General features: G+C 39.0%; 1 long non-coding RNA gene across 4 annotated transcripts; it reads left to right on the forward strand.

Annotated features, from left to right (window-relative positions):
* Positions 1-770: 770 nt before the first annotated feature.
* On the forward strand, positions 771-6,863 carry LOC132220148 (uncharacterized). Of its 4 annotated transcripts, none has more exons than XR_009449692.1 (2): positions 771-1,830; positions 5,110-6,863. It is a non-coding gene; the product is annotated as an uncharacterized LOC132220148 (long non-coding RNA). The 4 variants fall into 4 exon arrangements; XR_009449695.1 differs by having other exon boundaries at positions 771-938; XR_009449693.1 differs by lacking the exon at positions 771-1,830 and adding an exon at positions 3,163-4,801.
* The last annotated feature ends 10,490 nt before the right edge of the window (positions 6,864-17,353 follow it).

Raw genomic sequence — 17,353 nt, forward strand, 5'->3', positions numbered from 1 at the left:
CCTCGCGCTTCCTCCCCCGCCTCCCGCCACCGGCCTGGGCTCCACCTCCGCACGCCACGTCACCGGAGACCGGAGCCGCGCGCCGGCCCCTGCGCGCATGCGCCATGGGGCGAACGCGCCTGCGCGGCTGCGCGCGTCCACTCCCAGAGGCCCTTCCACCGCTTCTTTCTGCGCTGCCCGAGAGTACGGGGCGCGTGTGGGGCGGTGGCGGCGGGATACCGGGCCCACAGCCGGAGTCCGGGTCTTTCTGGCCGGAAGTGGGCCCGGGCGGAGGCGCGGCTGCCGGGAACTGTAGTAGAGGCGGTCCGGCGGCGGCGTGAGCTTTGGCCGGTTGGAGCGCCGCAGGTGCGCCCTTCGGGCTGAGCCGACAGCGGTAGCCGGGCCTCCCCAGGAGCCTCCGGAGACTCCAAAGCCGCGTGCGGGGCCGGGTGAGTCAGCCGCCCTCAGGACGGACTTGCGGGGCCGTCGGCACGAGCCAGCACGTGCAGTGAAGTGGCTGGGTGGGAGCTCTGGGCGCTTGACACCCCAAAGCCTCTGGGAGGTGCGCCGGCACGTGTTCGTTCTCGCCAAACCCCAGCGGCATGATAGGCATATCTCCCAGTTCTCCCGGCAGCGGCGGAGCAGACTTTGCCACCCGATTCATGGACTTGTGTTCCCCTCCCGAGATGTTGATGTTGATGAATAAAGGTAACTTTAGTAAAGATGGAGTATCGTTGCCGGACGTTGTTTTCCGTCCTGAAAAAGAGATACATTTAAAGTAATTGGTAAAGTTACTTTTCTGGAAATTGGCAAAAACCAAAGCACCGGCATGCAACATTTTGAAATTGGTTGAAATGACATCTTTGCAAGCAAGGCAAAGGTTCCTTGCCTAACAGGCGTGAAGTGGACTCTGTAAAAAAACAACTTAAATGCCTAAATTCTCCCAAAGCTTGCATCAAGTAGGTGATAATTTAGAAAGTATAAAGTTGCTGAATTGTAGTATTAATTTTGTGGTTTACAACGCAACAAGATTTTGGAAGCACTGAATCATAGTCCTGGATCATTGGGAATCGGCTATTTCATATCAATCACCAAGAGGCACTTTCCGGTCCCATTCTGCCACGTGTCCCAGGGACTCACCAGTTTTCAGTTCAGGCTGCCGCTCTGGCCATTTCCCAAGACTCCCCCCCCCACCCCCCGCCAGTTGTTGATCTCAATCTCTCCAGCCTACCCTGTTTCTCTCCCACACAGACCTTGGATTGATGGATTGGTTTCCCTCACCTGAGGACATGCTTAGAGAGAGGAATCCACCGACGGAGCCAGTCTGGCCGGGCCCATACAAGACCTGTTTAGTTTGAGAGAATTTGCTACTACAGGACAGGTTATGAGTGGGGGAAATTGAAATCAGATAAAAGGAAGTGTGTGAGATTTTTCAGGCCGTGTCTGAATTCTGGCGGGGCTAGAAGTCACTGTGCAGCCTTGGGAAAGTCATTGAAATGTTCTATGGCTTCGTTTGCCCATGAGTAGAACAAGGGCAGCTATGTTTAATTTCCGGCATAGAGTAAGCTTTCAGCCAGCAGAGGTTATACAGGACGAGTTTCTGGCTCCATTGCTAAAATACCTCCCAGAATGGTGGTATAGTTTGCATTCATTCAGTGTTCATTATGTTAGGCACGATAATAATCACTGAAGTCCTCATAGCATCCTTGTGTGTTAAGTGCTGTTACAAAAACTGGCACACATTGAGGTTAAGGAACATGCTCAGAATGGCACAGCTCGTCACTGAGAGCCAGGATTTGCACACAGGCAATCTGGCTTCAGAGCTTGTACTCCAGCCACTACATAATGCTGGTGAGTTTCTGTTCACTTTCATTCTTGCCCCTCAAACTCCTTTCTTGTGCTGGCTTCTTGTGAGTTCTGAACTTGCACAATGGAGCGCCAATTGCCATGAGATAGAAACCCATTTAATTTAATATTAAATACTTTTTCAAAGTACATCTGGGAACTACCTAACACCATCTCCACCACATTGTTCTAATATTCGGTCTGATATGCAGGTGGTATTTTGGAAACTGCTGATCTAGAGATTAGACAAAATTTCAGTCTTTCGCAGGGCCGCTGGTATGTCAGCCCCCTGATGAACACAGCACTGTTCCCAGCTTGGAAAGGAGAGCAGACTGAGTTTACCCTTCAATCGCTTTGTGCCTTTATCCAGTGACTTCATTCTGTGCAATGCTACACATTGGCCCTGTGCTTCTGCATGACTCCATGTATCAGATCAAATTAGGTTCAGCTGCAGGTAGTCAGTCCAAGGCTTGGGCTGCTGTCACAGTATCAGGGATTGGGCTTCTAGCCTCTTGCTCCACCATCCTCATAACATTTCCCCCAGTACAAGATGGTTGCCCAATCTCCAGCCCTCATAGTCACGTTCCTACCTGGAAAAAGAAAGGGACATGGCTTCCCTTTAAGGACATTTTATAGGAATTGCATTTCCTATTTCTGCCTACCTCCTGCTAACTAGAACACAGCCTTAAGAAAATACCTTGTTAAAGGAAACCTGAAGGTTATATTCTGGTATGTTCTAGGTTGCCATGTGCTCAGCTAAAAATCAGAATGTTTACCACTAAGGAAGACTGGAAACAAGAGATGATGAGAGAGGAAATATTACCGTAAGCTTTGTTTTCTCACAACTTAGATACAGTTACGGATTTAGGAAAAACTCTTCAGAACCCCAAGAAATGTAACTTTATACAAATAAAGCCTTTTTCCACATCCCAATCTCCCGTGGAGGTTTCTGAAAACTCTTAGGTACCCCAAGAACCTCATTCTCACTAGTGATGGGGAAATTTGACTCTCCAGTACCACATCCTCCTATAGTTACATTATTATTTAGGTTATATAACCCAGTACTGTCATTATGTTTAAATTGTTCCAAGCTTTGGCTATCAGAAGAAAAGGCTATTTTTTGTCTCCTTTTGACATGCCCCCACTCTTTTTTTTTCCCCACCCAGCCACTTCAGAGGGCATTTCATTCATTCTCATGTTTAGTCCAAGAAATTTAAAAAGACATGGCAACTTCCTAATCCAGCCTCATCATTTCTCATCTTGACTAATGCCTCTGAATTGCTTGCATGCTCTCTCATCAACCGTCCTCCACCCTGCTGCCGATGGTTAGATCTTGTTGCCATACTTCCCTCCTTAAAACCCTTAGTTTCCCTTCACCTAGAGCAGTTGTCTCCAAATGTCATTCAACTCATACCCTGAAACTGAAAAGCAATTTTGAGCATCATTCCCAATACAGCAAATTTTATATTATTGTTCTAATATTAGGTCTAATATAAATTACATCATAAGAAAAATTAAAAAATAAACCGAACATAAAAATTACAATTTTTCTTGCACTCTAGAGTACCGTATTGAGCACACTCACTTTGTAGACTTCTATAACTTCTCATGTTCTCCCCTCCAAATCCCATACACATATGCCCCTACTTTCTTGCTGAAATATATCACTTAGAATTTTCTCAACATACCAAATTCATTCTTGACTGTATCTTTGCACAGGTTGTTGCTTCTGCCTGGAAATCTTTTTACACTCCCATTCTCCTGAGTCCTCTTTTTGAGTAACTCATTCACCCTTCAGGGCTTACTTAAATTACTATCCTCAAGGATACCTTCCTGGCTCCTCCCGGATAGGGTCAGATAGTGGGCGCCATTTATGTTGCCTAGGGCCTTTACTAGTCTTTTAGCTCCTTGAGGAAAAGGATCAGGTATTTCATTTTTCTGTCAATCATTGCCTAGCATAGTACTCAGCACATAGTGTAACATTACTATTCAGCTGAAAATAACTTGACCAAAGGTAGTTTGGTGGGCAGCAAGCCAGACCACATGTCATTTTGGTTATGTGGGTGGGTTTGTAATGTTTTATGCATCTTTAAAAATTGTTGTCCATCCCCAGCACTGTCCCCCCCCACCCCCCAACCCCCAGGACAGGATTGCACTTGTTTTACACTAATTTATTTTCATCTAACTTTTTGAAAAAACATAGATTAAGCTTAATTTTAGAGAGAGAGGAAGGAGAGAGAGAAAGAGAAACATCAATTTGTTGTTCCACTTATTTATGCATTCATTGGTTATTCTTGTATGTGCCCTGACTAGGGATCAAACCTGCAGCTTTGCTGTACTGGGGCAATGCTCTAACCAACTGAGTTATATTTTCATCTAATTTTAACTGGTCTTCATTATTCATCATTTCAAAAATTTGGTATAATCTATATGTCCAATAATTGGTAAATTGCAAAAGAATATGCATGATGTTAGATTGTAGAAAAATAACATAAGCTTTATCTATGTATATTAAAGGCTAGCCATAACAGGTTTGGCTCAATGGATAGAGCATCAGCCTGCAGACTTAAGGGTCCCAGGTTTGATTCTGGTCAAGGGCATGTACCTTGGTTGCGGGCACATCCCCAGTACGGGGTGTGCAGGAGGCAGCTGATCGATGTTTCTCTCTCATTAATGTTTCTAACTCTCTATCCCTCTCCCTTCCTCTCTGTAAAAAATCAATAAAATATATTTTTTTAAAAAAAGCCTAATAATCAAAGTGTCCCCTTGGGAATTCAACCAGGCGACAGAGTTCGATCACTTGCTATGACATGCACTGACCACCGGGGGGCGGCACAAAGCAAAGGAAGGCCCCATCCGTCAGCCAGAAGGCCAGGATCAGCCCTGATCACCAGCCCGACCTAGGCACCCTACCCATGCAGGAATTTCATGCACCAGGCCTCTAGTATAAAAATAATCTTAGAAGATTTAATCTAAGGTAAAGATTTTATTACACAAATAGGTTTGTATTATTTAAACACTTTCTTCTCATTACAGAAAACCAGGAACCACAAAGAGGGAAATAAGTAGAATAGTCAAAATTTCACCATTCTAGAGACAATTTCTGTGTGGGAGAGGAGAAATGTATATGAATTGACTAGTGAGTGATTAGGAAAAGGGTAGTCTTGATAATATTTTTGGAGGAAGACATAGAAGTCAAATGAATTTGATGGAAACCTAACAGGGATAGCTTAAAATAAATGAGGAATTATTTTTTATTTTTTAATATGTTTTTATTGATTTCAGAGAGGAAGGGAGAAGGAGCGATAGAAACATCAACGATGAAAGAGAATGATTGATGTGCTACCTCCTGCACACCCCCCACTGGGGATCAAGCCTGCAACCTGGGCGTGTGTCCTTGACTGGAATTGAACTTGGGACCGGAGATTCTTCAGTCTGTAGGCCAACGCTCTAACCACTGATCAAACCAGCTAAGGCAATAGGAATTCTTTTGAAAGAGCTAAACTCAGATTAAGTCTCAGATTAAGGTACAGTTCATTTAATTTGCTAGCCCAAAATCTGGATAAATTAAGCATATATTTCTAAAACTTTATTTCCAGCTTTATTTTCTTTTATTGCTCTCTTGCAGCCAAATTCTGCTCATGTTTTCCCTAAATGTTTCTAACATTCTCTTGACTTTATGCACAAGTTAGTGTAACAAATGCTTCCAAGCACTGTCTATTGAACTATGTCCACCTTTCAAAGCTCACCTGAAATGCTTGCTTCCTTCTCCATGAAGTCTTTGCTTCTCATCTCACTCTTACCATCCAACTACTAGAAACCCCTTCCCTTTAAACCTCCATAGCACTTTGTATTTTGTTAATTGTCTCTATAGTCCATAATAGAGCAGTGAATTTGCAACATGTGATAATACTTTGTAAACTGTAAAGTATTATACAAATGTATGATGTTATTGTTCTTATCCTCAGAAATAGATTCTAAACTCCTTTAGGGCAGAGACTAATATTTTATTCAACTTTTTGTCCCCATTGTCTAACATGTTACCCAGCACATGGTTATTTAATAAATGTTTGTTAAATAGCATATAGTAATTCTTTTCTGTTTTCCCTTGTATTAATTCTTCTGGGGTGGCCATGGGTCTTAAAGAAATGTTTCTTGTCTTTAGTAACCTATTATCCAAAAATTTTGCAAAAGCCTCTGTGCTGTTTCATAGAAGAAGTTAAAATATGGATCTTCCCATTGAGTATGTAAAATTGTTTACTTCCAGGCATAATACTCTTTGATGAGTAGATAATGAGGAATTTTCCTTGGGTTGGAGCAGTGTACAAATTTGTGCCTGGCATAGATGAGGCACTCATGGCACTCATCTATGGTTAGAGGTAAGGCCTTGTATTATGCCCTTAGAACACAAGCAGAGCTACCCAAACTGGAAGTGCAGACACTGGTCCTTGGAGTGGCACATTTCAGATACCTGTACTTTGGGATAGCAGGTCAGATCTTGTTTTATGGTGCCACCAGAAGGATTTTCCCTGTCTTTACATGTCATAGAAGGCAATGAATTTCAGATCATCTATTCCTTATGGCAGTTATGGACAGATGGTAAGCATCTTTACATGTGCTTGTTTGTCATCCATCTTTCTCCTTTTGTGGTGTGTCCACCCCTCTCCCATTTAGATTGTTTGCCTCCTTATTATTGACTGGTTAGAGTTCTTTTGTGCATTCAGCGTACAAGGATTTAATCAGATATAGGGTTTGGAAACACTGTTTCCTAGTCTGTGGCTTTTACTTTTCATAGTAGTATCTTTCAGAGACCAGAAGTTTAAAATTTTTATTGTCTTATTTATTAATGTTGTCTTTTATGGTTCATGCTTATTGTGTCCTAAGAAATTTGTACCTAAACCAAGGTCACAAATATTTTCTCCTGTTTTCTCTTAGGAGTTTTATACCTTTAGCTCTAACAATTAGAACTGTTATCCTTTTGGAGTGAATTATTTGTAAAATGTGTATGTATTAATCTTTAATAAAAAGTTTTTACAAAAGTTCCAACTAAACTGACCTTATTTTGATAAGTGAGTATTAGAATTACTCCACCTAGTGGATACTTACAAACATTCACACATTTAATCTGTCAGTTCATAGAATATTTTAACAATAAATACACACATTAAACAAAAACCGTATTTATTAATATATATATATATAAAAGTTTGGAAATTATTAAATTTTATATTTGAAATAAGTATATCATCTATAAAAATTCATATCTCCACATTTAGAGACAGACTTTTCTAACTTATTTTAAAATCATCCCTTTAAAATGAGGCACTTCAGTGGGATTCAATCACTTTTTTAAAGTATAGCACCTTCACACCTACTTGTCGAGAACTGTTAATCAATAGTAGACAAGGAGGAAATTACTAATTTTCAACAAAAACTTTTGAATAAGTGGATAGAATTGAAAAATGAATATTGGATCTACATATCTTTGTTGTTTTTTAACCAAGTTTCAAAATAAGCTGAACTTAAAACTCAACTTTTGGTTTGCTGTATCAAAAAGTGATAACCTTAGATTTTAAAAAATAATTATGTATATTCACTTAGCACTCATCCCAAATATTATTAATAGTAAAAGCAAAAATGATTTTTGTACCATTAATAAAATAAAATATTGTTTAAATTATTTCTTCTATATATAAATGCTTGGCTATATTTTATAACACACAGGATTTATAAGTATATAAATGAATAGTAATTAAATATATCTTTGAACATATTACTTAATCTGTCTGGATTCCTGTATTCTCGTCTTTAAAATGAATGGTTTTGGTTATGTAATCTCAACTTGCTTGAAAATTCTTTGATTTTGTAACTCAGTGCCTAGAGATCTTTTTTTGGCCTGTACTTCTACATTTTTTTACAGATACTATCACTGATATTTTTGTCACATGTTTTAAAAACCATGTAAAACTTGAGTTTTCTTTAGAATTCAGAAAGCTCATATTCAGACAGCCCCTGCCTAATGTCAATCCCAAAGTTATGCAGGTATCATTTCAGGTAAAAATTATTTTTTTTCCAACTGAAAACCAGTATGAAAAATAATTGAGGAATAAGAAACATCACTAAGATTGAGGAATGAGAAGAGGAATTTAGTTAAGACAGTGGAGGGAAAAAAAACAGATGTGGGAATGACAGGAATTTATTTTGATGGAAACTAAATAAAAAAAATAATTGAGATGATTCAGCCCCAGAACTGGCTCTGAGATTGATTGATGTCTCTCCCACAGCTGCTTTGCAGTTCAACTTCTGCCCAATTTTATTTCTCTGGAACCCCTGGATGTGCTGCTACTTAGTGCAGTCCCTCATAAGCCCCCAGCATGCAGATTACCATCTCGGGGAATCCGGACTAAGACTCCAAATATTCTTCAGGTATTGACAATAATCTTTAGATATTGTCAAATCAATTCTTGGGTCTAGTTAGGTCATAAGACAGGTAGCTTTCTTGGTAAGTTAATATTGGCCATGATCATAGATGACCATACTTTAATCTGAACTAAGAATGATAGGGAGGAACCTATGAAAGCCCATTGGATCAAAGTCCTCTCTGTGTCCCATTGTTTCAAAGTGGTCGAACGTACATTTGTTTACTAAACATTAAGTCTTTTATTTTTATTTTTTTAAAAATATTTTTATTGATATCAGAGAGGAAAGGAGAGGGAGAAAGAAATAGAAACATTAATGATGAGAAAGAATCATTGATTGGCTGCCTCCTGCACGCCCCACACTGGGGATCAAGCCCGCAACCCAGAAATATGCCCTGACCGAGAATCGAACCGTGACTTCCTTGTTCATAGTTCAATGTTCAACAACTGAGCCATGCCGGCCAGGCTAAACATGAAGTCTTTTAATTTCCCCGTGATTTGTCTTACTTCTGTAGTTCCGAAAACGACATATACCTCATTTTGCCTTACTGTCTTCGGAATTCTTGCTCATTTGAATTCCCCATGCACACATATTAAAACTGGATTTCCACTTGTTTACCTGAGAAGAACTAAGGGGGAAATGGGAAAACAGTGGGGAGCATGTACAGCATGGATTAGAAGGGGACTTCATCGCCTTACCCAGAATGGCAAGCAATTAAAAACATAAATAATTGCTTATTCCTGGAATTTTCCAATATTTTCGGATGGTGGTTGACTAGGTAACTGAAACTGCGAAAAGGGAAATCGCAGATGGAGGAACTACTGCTATGTAGTGTTAAAAAAACAAAATTCAACTGAGTAAATTTGAAGATCTACTTGGCTTTCATTAAGCAATTCATGAATCCGGCAGCATCCCATCTAGGAACTAAAGAGCTCCGAGGGACTTGTACACGTGGAAGGTTTTTATAGGCAGAAAAAGGGTGGGACTAAGAAGTGAAAAGAATGAATTATTTCAGGCCAGGTCACCTTCAACCTTCCTAATGCCGCGACCCTTTAATACAGTTCCTCATGTTGTGGTGACCCCCAACCATAAAATGATTTTCGTTGTTACCTCATAACTAATTTTGCTACTGTTAAGAATCATAATGTAAATATATGATATGCAGGATGTATTTTCATTGTTACAAATTGAGCATGATTAAAGCATAGTGATTAATCACAAAAACAATATGTAATTATATATGTGTTTTCCGATGGTCTTAGGTGACCCCTATGAAAGGGTCGTTCGACCCCCCAAAGGGGTCGCGACCCACAGGTTGAGAACCACTGCCTTAGGGGAAGTCAGTCCTCTCAGGAAGGTTTTTATAGAAAGCAAGATGGGGCAAGGACGCTACTAGTGAAAGAAAAGAGGATTTGGAGGGAGGCCAGAACATATTTTCTTTGGGAGAAAAGATTGGGAAGGGTTTTCATCATGCAGGTTGCCCTTTCTCTCTTTGGGGCTGGAGAGGACCCATGTGACAAGTTACTTTACTGGGGCTTGACCAGAAAATTCCAGACTGGTTGATTAAGAATACATTTCTGGGAGAGGTAGAAACTGCAATTAGATCAGGTATTAAATCTAGGTTTGGTATCATGGACTTGCAGCATGAGTAACACCATTTGGGGCCTGTGGTTTTGTATTTAACAATAGTAATTGCATAGAGGTAAAAGTTGAAGCCACATCATTCTGCACCACCATAAAATTATGTATACTTGACTTTTTAAAATTCAATTTCAATTTATATTCAAACAAAATGAATATAAAACTTAACAATTTATTGAGTTTATATAATTTAAATTTTAAACATTCTACTCACGTTATTTGTAATAGAGGAGTTTTAAGGCTTAACTGTGATAGCCAAGTTAATTCTAATAACCATCAAATGAATTTCCAGCATAACTCAATGATTTTTATATCTATTTAGTTTGCATCAACAAGATTATAATTGTTACCAAACCCAAGTTTGTAAGCCTGATGCTTTGTAAGGCAAAAACTCCTAACATCAGTGTTTGGAGTAAGGAAAGGTTTATTGATCGAGAAAATGGGAGATCTCATGGAGCCCCAAATCCATCTTGCTCACTGGCCTAGGTGAGGGTTTTTAAAGGGTTAGTGGGGGAGAGTATGCGGAAGTCCTGGAGGATAGTTTTAATTGGAGGACATTGGAACTAGACCGTTTAGGGTAAAGGGATGTCAACACTGGATCTTTCAGGACAAGGAAACTTTGGCTTCTGAAAGGATTTTGCTGTTCCAGTTCTGGTTATATCCTAGTCCTTTGGTCCCATGAGGGGTTGAGACTTTGGTTCTGGGTGCAGCTGGAGGTCAGAGTTCTCTCCTCTGAGCATGTTTTTGCTGCATGACTTACAGATTTGGTCTGTTATCACTGAAAAGCAACTCAGTATCCTGTTAAGCAGAATAGGACCATTTTGTGCTGGTTCTGCAGTTACATACTAGTAGTCACTATTTATCGATCATCTCTCTGTACTAGTCATTTTATTTGCACTCTGTGTCATTTCTTCCTATCAACCTTATGAAGTTAACTTTATTCTCAATTTACTGAGAAAAAATTATTCAAATTTTAGTACTAGCATGAAGTTGAATAACTAGTTCATGGAATTGTTCAGACTCAAACTCGAGGTTGCCTTGTTCAATGTTTTTGCTCTTGCTAATTTTGCAAAGTATATGTTCAATGTACATGTAGTTTTAATGGATTCGTTCATGAAGCATTGTTATAGGTTGTGATACTGTGATTTACAGTAAATATATATTTAGTTTTGTTCACCGTTCTTGGGCTTGCAATTAGCATCTGAACTGGGGACAGTCTTGTTCGACTGAGCCCATAACCTGTGGCACCTGATCCTATGTCCCCGTAGTTCAAGTCAGAATTGAGTTGAATTGTAGGGACATCCAACTGGGGTGGGGGCAATTTCACACATTGGAATTGGTGACCAGAATTATATACTATATATATCCCACGTTCAAAGGCTGTTAAATCACATTGTTTACCCATATCTTCAGAAAAAAACCACTTCTACTGTCATGGTAAACAACCTCCTTCCCTATTTATAATGGTCTGGCCCTCTAGCAACTTCAGCGCGAAATTATAGCTAATTTGCCTACAAACGTCAGGTGATCATAATAATCTGGCCACTCAGTGTATATAAATAAGTAATTGCTTAGTATAACCAAAGAAATATTAAGCAAAACCAGGACTGCAAGATAAACTACACTATAAAATATAAATGTATGCACATGAACATAGAAAAAAATGTTTAAAATGAAATATATTCTTGAATGATAGAATTATGAATGACTTTTATCCTAGTATACCTTTTATTATTTTGTAAAATACATAAAATGAGTATGTCTCAATTTGTAACTGGAAAAAATAGATTTTATTTTACAAATGTAAAGTTGCTTACTTTTAAATGGAGCATATCAGTCTTCTTGATCACTTTGGAAAATGAAATTTATATTGAGCTTACTTTTTTAAAAATATATTTTTATTGATTTCAGAGAGGAAGCGAGAGAGAAAGAAAAACATCGGTGATGAGAATCATCAATTGGCTGCCTCCTGCATGCCCCACACCGGGAATGGAGCCCGCAACCCGGGCATGTGGCCCTGACCAGAATCGAACCCAGGACCCTTCAGTCTGCAGGCTGATGCTCTATCCACTTAGCCAAACCGACTAGGGCTTGAGCTTACTTTTTAATGAATATTGGTTTACTTTACACATTTTCTTGTTTTCAAGACATAAAAAATAATTTTTTTCTCAAGTTCCACTAGGTGGTGTTACAGTGGAATGAATTAATTGCACTTTTTTTTTAACACCCACTAATTCTCAAACTTTTTTTTTAATATATATTTTTATTGATTTCAGAGAGAAAGGGAGAGGGAGAAAGAGATAGAAACATTGATGATGGAGAGAATCATTGATTGGCTGCCTCCTGCACGCCCCACATTGGAGATCGAGCCGCAACCCTGAGCATGTGCCCTTGACCAGAATCGAACCTGGGACCCTTCAGTCCACAGGCTGATGCTTGATCCACTGAGCCAAACCAGCTAGGGTTAATTCTCAAACTTTTGATCCTGTTTTCAAGTTCAAGGTGTAATTCTTTCCCCCCAATCAATCTCTGCATTGTGTCACTGCCAATAAACAAAAACAGATTACCTCACTGCAACTAGTGCTGATTTAATGCACTATTTAAAAGATGGCATCTATGAATTGATAGAAAATTAATTGATTAATTGATTTATGCTAAGTGATGATATAAGCAATGATCTATTGTAAACATGAAACAGACATATATCCAACCCTGACAACCATGAGATCCTTAGAGACAACTGGAGGTATTGTAGCTGGACAAGTGGAATGAGAAGTTAACTAGAAGAGGACGTTCTGCCAAGAAAAGACGGGAGCCTGCAAGCAGGCCACGTCAGAACAAAGTCTTGCAAGCAAGACTTACTGTTTAGAGGCAGAACTTTCCTTGAGGTGATAAATAGTCCATAAGGGCATGGAAAGTTCAAGGGAGGGTGCACTGCTGCAGGTGGAAAGAGTCTTGGTATAACATAGGAAATTAATAGTGTAATGTATAACTTAGCTCAGATGATCTCATAAGCATACTTGTTAATCATTGTCACTTGCTGTGCTCCATTGTTATTTGCTGTGCTCCCCAAATAAAAGCCATGAGGGCTTTGGGGGCATTGCTACTCGCCTGAGCGAGCAGTAGCCCTCTGCTCCTCTGTATCCTGCACGCCAGGCTCATCTCAGCGTCACTGTTCACAAAGAACATCAACAGGTATCTGGACCATACTTTGTGAACCACTGATTTACCATATAGTACTTTAAAAAATTTGGTTTAGTAATTTTCCAACGATCAGAAATTCTCAACATTCAGATATTCAGCTACAGTAATAAAAAGTTATGGCACACTGGTGATTACAGTCATGTTATTATGTATGACATTTTTAGAGCAGCCTGTGTAAAAATCATCACTGTTCTCTCTCAGCGACCCTTTATCAATGAGGCTCAGTAAGTTTCCTCCTTTGCTACACATTTGTCCCCAGTCATCTCTCTGGCTCATGGCTTCCAACATCACAAAATTATCTCATTCTAATATATGCCCTTCAGCTTTTTTCCTGGTCATGTTGTCAATACAGAGAAGTGAACTTTAATTCCATTAATTGTACTTGTGCCTTGAGGTAGATTAAGCAACTAAAAAACATGTCAGAGTTAATTACCTGTGAATAAATTCATGTAGGGTCTATAAAAGTTTGAGATGGCAGGCTGAATAATGACCTTTGAACATCCATGTACGAATCTCTGGAATCTGTGAATGTTATCTAATATGGCAAAAGGGACTTTGCAGGTGTGATTGAATTAAAGACTTTGAGACGGGGAGACTGCTGGGTTATCTGGGCTGGCTTGATGTAATGACAGCAGTCATTGTAAGAGGGACACAGGAGGAGTCAAAGTCAGAGGAGAAGGCCATGTGTAGACCGAAGCTGAGGTTACAGTGATGTGCTTGGAAGTTAAGGAAGAGGTCACAAGCCAAAGAACACAGGCTAGAAGCTGATAAAAATGCAAGGAAGTGAATCCTCTTTATGAGCCTCCAGAATAAAGCAGCCCTATAAACACTTTGACTTTAGCCCAGTAAAACTGATTTTGAACGTCTGGCCTCCAGAACTATAAGTGAATAAATTTGTGTTGTTTTATGCCTATTTGTGGCAATTTGTTACAATGGCAATAGAAAACTAACATTATTCATATCTGATTCTTGCTAAGTTATCTATTCCTATTAACCTGGTACTCATTGCTGCATCTATTTTGGAATTTTAACCTATTTTATTGTAATATAAAAATTATAATCCATTGGAAAATTATGTGCTACTTCTGATGGTTTAACATGTTCAGTTTTTCTGCAGTAAGGTTTAGTAACATGTATCAAGGTATTTACAAATGTTCAGACTTGCCCTGGCCAGGTAGCTCAGTTGGTTAGAGCATCGTCCCAATATGCCAAGGTTGTGGGTTCAATCACCTGTCAGGGAACATAAAAGAATCAACCAATCAATGCAAAAATAAGTGGAACATTACCTTTCTCTCTCTCTCTCTCTCTCTCTCTCTCTCTCTCTCTCTCTCTCTCTCCCCCCCTCTTCCCCTCCCTCCCTCCCTCCCCTTCTTCTCTCCATCCCTCTAAAATCAATAAATAAAAATTTTAAAATGTTTAAAAAATAAAAATATTCATACTCTTTGACCCAGTAATGCTAGGTATCTAGGGAAATAACCATAATTCATAGGTTCAAGACCTCAATACAAGAATGGGCATTACAAGAAAATAATAAAGATTAGAGGAGATACTAATAAAACAGGAAAACAAAAGAGAAAATAAACAAAATACCCTTTTTCAATAATGAATAAAATAATGATGAATGTGTTAATTCACTAGATGGGAGGAATCCTTTCACAACGTATATGTGTACCAAATCATCACAACATACACTTTAAATATCTTACAATTTTATCAATTATAACTCAATAACGCTGATTTTTAAAAAACCACAAAGCATCTTTGAAAGGAACTAAAGACCTAAGTAAATGGAGAAACATCCTATAATTATGGATCTAAAGACTTAGTAAAGAGAGCAATAGTCTCTAAATTGGTCTACAGAGTCAATACAATCCTTACAAAAATCTTAACAGCGTTTTTTGTAGAAATTATAAAATAATCTTAAAATTCATATGGAAGTGTAAGGGATCCAGAATAGTCAAAACAATTTGGAAAAAGAAGGACAAAGTTGGAGGACTCATGCTTCCAAATTTTAAAATGTACTACAGAGCTACAATAGTCAAGACAGTGTGGTACTACACACAGAGATCAATGGAATAGAATTGAGAGTCTAGAAATAAACCATTTAATTTATGGTCAATGAATTTTCAGTAAGGGGCCAAGATAGTTCAATGGAAGAAAGAATAATTTTTTTCAACAAATGGTGTTGAGGCAACTGGATACCTACATGCAAAGAATAAAATTTGACCCCTTTCTCACACCATATACAAAATTAATTCAAAATGCACCAAAGACCTACATAGAAAAGCTAAAACTATATATAACTCTTAGAAGAAAATATAGGAGTAAATCTTCATGACCCTGTGTTAGGCGAAGCCTTCTTAAATAGGACACCAAAAGCACAAGTACCAAAATAAAAAAGTAAATTGAATTTCATCAAAATCCATTAAAAAAAAAACTTTTGTGCTTCAGATGACACTATCAAGAAAGTGAAGAGACAACCCAGAGAACAGGACAAAATATTTGTATATCATATATCTGGTGAGGGACTTACAGGTAGAATGTATAGAGAACACTTACGACTCACTAATAAAAAGACAAATAACTCAAAAAATGGATGAAGGATCTGCATAGACATTTTCCCAAAGAAGGGGTACAAATAGCTAATAAGCACATGAAAATATATTCAACATAGTTAACCATCAGGGAAATGAAAATCAAAATTATGAGACACCATTTTACACCCATTAGGATAGTTATCATTAAAAGTCATATAACAAATGTTGGTGAGAATGAAGAGACATTAGAATCCCCATACATTGTTGATAAGACTATAAACCAGCCGTGGGCAAACTACGGCCCGCAGGCTGGATCCGGCCCGTTTGAAATGAATAAAACTAAAAAAAAAAATACCGTACCCTTTTATGTAATGATGTTTACTTTGAATTTATATTAGTTCACACAAACACTCCATCCATGCTTTTGTTCCGGCCCTCCGGTCCAGTTTAAGAACCCACTGTGGCCCTGGAGTCAAAAGGTTTGCCCACCCCTACTATAAACTGTTGCACTCGCCATGGAAAACAGCCTGGTAGCTCTTCAAAAGTTAGAGTTACCATATGATGTAAATATGACATTGCATCAATACTAGCCAAGTGAGACTTTTTCTGCCCTTCCTTTTCTCATCATTCAACCCTCCTCTCTTCCTGGTGCCCTTTAACTTCCTCCCTCCCCCACCCCATTGTGACAACCTAAAAAATCTTCAGACATTACCAAATGTCCCCAGGGATACAAAATCATTCCTGGTTGAGAAACCACTGATACAGATGATGTACTTTCCTGTAGTTGAACTCTGCCCTCTCAGCTTCTGTTTTTGTTTTTATGGACCGTGCGAAGCATAAGGCAGGTATTACACACACTCACAGAAAAGAGGAGGCTGCCCTCACTGCATCTCTGTTGGTTCAGACCAGACAGCCTCTGCAGCTTCCACTGCTCTTCCTGAGCATCCGTCCCCACAGAGGTGTTGCATCCCAGACATTCTCCATGGCCCAGGTCCTACCATGGCCATCTCTCCTGCAGCTGGAGCCAGGAGGATGCCTCCTCTCCCACCTAATCTACTCACTTAGGGGGACACCACAGCAGAGACCTGAGGCCTTACTATGAAATCTTTGAGTTCACCCTGCAGCAATGAACATTCTTGTACGTAGCTCCTTGTATTCTTTTTTAAAAATATTTATTTGTTTATTTTAAAATCTAATTTAATTTTTCACATGTTCCTTGTATTCTTAACCAGTTATTTCCTCTGGATAAATCTCTGGATCTAATGACATGCACTTTTTTTTTTTTTTTCAGTGCATTTGAAAGTGGATTGCCAACCACCTGGGAAGGTTGTGCCAATTTACACTCCCACCAGCCGTGTGTGACAGTATTGATTTTCTAATGCCTTTATCAGCAATCATTTAGATCTTGCTTTTTACCTAATTTCAAACTGGTGTAATGAAAACAGTATTTCATTGTTTGACTTCTTTGATTGTGGATAATGCAAGCTTCTTAAAGGTACATGAACATCAAGTTTTATAGAAATGTACTTTGGGAACATTAACCTATGAAAATTCCAATTTTAAATAGTATAAACTTTGGCAAATACTACTTTGTAGTAGTATTTGAACTTGATTAATTTGCATTATGATCTTCAGAACTAACTCAAAGGGCAAGACTTAGTAAACACATGCCAGAGTTGGTCTTTGGATATTTACAACACTGGGTAATGTACTAAAGGCCACCTTTG

This window comes from Myotis daubentonii, chromosome 17 (genome assembly GCF_963259705.1).
Source record: "Myotis daubentonii chromosome 17, mMyoDau2.1, whole genome shotgun sequence".
Lineage (NCBI taxonomy): Eukaryota > Metazoa > Chordata > Mammalia > Chiroptera > Vespertilionidae > Myotis > Myotis daubentonii.